Below are 2,931 nucleotides of genomic sequence, written 5' to 3'. Positions count from 1 at the left end.
CCTGCTTTCATTCTTATTTGTTCCCCTTTACTTTTATCGTTTCTTTCTTGCGTTTTTCTTTCTTTTCTTTCACTCTATTTTTCTTTCTATTTTCCTTTCTGCCTGCCAGTCTGCCTGCCAGTCTGTCTGTCTGCCTGCCTGTCTGCCTGCCTGCCTGCTTGCCTCTTCGTCCTATCACAGTCCCAATTCTACGATATTATAATCATCCACATGCTAATATTTCCCTGTCTTCAGTCTAAAGCAGTGGTTCCCAAAGTGGGTTGGTATTGCTCCCCTGGGGGCGGTGGAAAGTTCCAGGGAAGTGTTGAAGAAAAGTGGGGCGATAATGGGATAACGATTCATGTAAAAACTGGGGTGATAATGGGGTAACGATTCATATAAGAACAACAAAATAATGGGTTCATAGGTTAAGTTTTATTTGTGAAATACAATTGCTTTGGTGGAGGCGCAATGGCCCAGTAGTTAGGGCAGCGGACTCGCGGTCATAGTATCACGGTTTCGATTCCCAGACCGGGCGTTGTGAGTGTTTATTGAGCGAAAACACCTAAAGCTCCACAAGGCTCCGGCAGGGGATGGTGGCGAACCCTGCTGTACTCTTTCACCACAACTTTCTCTCACTCTTACTTCCTGTTTCTGGTGTACCTGTAATTCAAAGGGTCAGCCTCGTCACACTGTGTCACGCTGAATATCCCCGAGAACACGTGTCTGTGGAGTGCTGAGCCACTTGCACGTTAATTTCACGAGCAGGCTGTTCCGTTGATCGGATCCTATGACCGCGAGTCCGCTGCCCTAACCACTGGGCCATTGCGCCTCCACCAGTATATAATAGTAGATAATAAATGGCAGTTTATAATGACTAGTAAAAGCAGTGAAAGATGACAAGTATTATGACAGTGACAATGGATATTGTAGTAGAGGTGGTGGTGGTGGTGGTTTCGGTGGTAGGTTTGTTGTAACAATGTGGTGCTATATAAAATATTCACCCACTTGTTTTATATTTGGTGTTACTCTTCAAATCTTTCTTTTGTATGCATATATACCGTGCTTATAAATATCGGAAACTGGTTCCCGTCGGGGTGGATCCTAGCCATCCTTCTTTTGATCTGGGTTTTCATAGGTTTCTGGTTCGATTGTTCCCATATGGCTGCTTTTTACGTGAGTCTGTTTTGCCATCACACCCAAAGAATGTTCCAAAGACATCTATTCATAAACGCTTTGCCATCTATTTATTCAGAGACATCTATTTGTAAATGTCAGAATTTTGTCGATGGAAAACTTTATAACTTGCTATGTTTCAAACACACGCACAGGCGTAGGACTGGCTGTGTGGTAAGTAGCTTGCTTACCAACCTCATGGTTCCGGGTTCAGTCCCACTGCGTGGCACTTTGGGCAAGTGTCTTCTAGTAAAAGAGTATACGATTAGACTGTTTTTTTTTGTCTTCTTCATTAATAAAAATGTGTGTGTATGTGTGTGTGTGGTGGTGGATCATGAAATCAATCTTATAGTTTTGAGAGGGGAGTAGAGGCGGGGAGGGGAGGGCGGTGAGCTGGCACGATTTTTAGCGCGTCGAACAAAAAGTTTAGCGGTATTTCTTCCGGCTCTTTGTGTTCTGAGTTCAAATTAGGCCGAAGTTGATTTTGTCTTCCATATTTTCAGGGTCGATAAAACAAAGTACCAGTCATGTACTGAGGTCCTTGTAATGGTCTTGACCCCATCCACTCAAAATTGCTGTCCATAGAGAGAATTGTTATTAAATACAAAGAGACGAGCAGGCACAATCTTTAGCGCGTCGAACAAAATGCTTGGCTGCATTTCTTGCGGCTCTCTACGTTCTGAGTTCAAATTCTACCGATGGCGACTTAGCCATTCATCCTTTCGAGATCGATAAAATAAAGTACAGTCGAAAATTGGGGTCGGTATAATTAGCTTGAACTTTGCCTCAATATTGTTGGTTTTGTGTCCAAATTCGAAAGCTTGGGTTCGAGACACGGCTGGTATGTTACCCCTTGTTTTAAAGTAGTTACGGACAACCTTTAATAATGAGAAACGTCTCATCATCAAGCGGGCCGCACTATTAAAAGAAAAAAAAAAATTAAGTAACTTTTCGTTTAAGCGCGCCATTCGGAAAGAACTGCGGGCCGGAGGTTGGTGTTTCAATGGAATATGTCGAAGATGTTAAAATAAAGGGACATAACTCCTTGATGTCTTAACATTTAAAAAAAATAAGAGTTCTTCCCCTTAGTTATTAAACTTAAATGGTGGAAGGTTTTTCTGTTTGTTGCTAGGCAATAACAACAAACTTAAACGCTTTAAATGAACATGACCACCACTACTACATCAAAAGACGGATTGTCAATAAGTCAGACGTGTGTCCTTCAGGTAAGTATATTTACAATCAAGTATTTTCTGGTGTCTGTAATTGTTGTTCAGTCGTAAATCCAGTCGGCCTACGATGAAAGACGTTCCAGTTGTGACCATCCCATCTTTTATTCAGGAATAGTGTATCTAGGACTACATTGTCTAATGTGTAATTACTGCTGTTTAGACCTGGGTGAAGCCTCAACGAACAGATCTTTCAATCAAAGGCGTTCCAGTTGTGACCAACCTGTCCTTTATATACAGACACTGTCTACCTAGGATAATATTATCTGATGTGTCCTTCTTTGTTGTCGTTATTTAACCCTAGGTTAGCCCTAATCCTGTCTAGCTACAATCAAAGATGCTGTAAGCGTGATCAATCCACCTGTTAGTGGCTGATGTATCATTCCCCCCCCCCACACACACACACATGCATACACACGCACACACGCACATACACGCACACTCACACACATATACATATACTCACATATATATACATACATTCACACACACACACACACACACTGTGTTTGCCGACATAAAGCGATGCTCCAGCATGGTCGCAGTC

The 2,931-nt window shown here is 42.3% G+C and overlaps 2 protein-coding genes across 3 annotated transcripts in view; one reads left to right on the top strand and one right to left on the bottom strand.

The window, feature by feature from the left end:
* The window catches only part of LOC106870157 (collagen alpha-1(XII) chain), a 490,284-nt gene that overhangs the window by 177,187 nt on the left and 310,166 nt on the right, over positions 1-2,931 (bottom strand). The window lies entirely within an intron of this gene.
* The window catches only part of LOC106868389 (uncharacterized), a 437,000-nt gene that overhangs the window by 157,730 nt on the left and 276,339 nt on the right, over positions 1-2,931 (top strand). The window lies entirely within an intron of this gene.

The sequence above is a fragment of the Octopus bimaculoides genome, chromosome 27 (assembly GCF_001194135.2).
Source record: "Octopus bimaculoides isolate UCB-OBI-ISO-001 chromosome 27, ASM119413v2, whole genome shotgun sequence".
Taxonomy (NCBI): Eukaryota; Metazoa; Mollusca; class Cephalopoda; order Octopoda; family Octopodidae; genus Octopus; species Octopus bimaculoides.
Note: the sequence above shows the minus strand (reverse complement) of the source record. Positions and strands in the feature narration are given on the sequence as shown.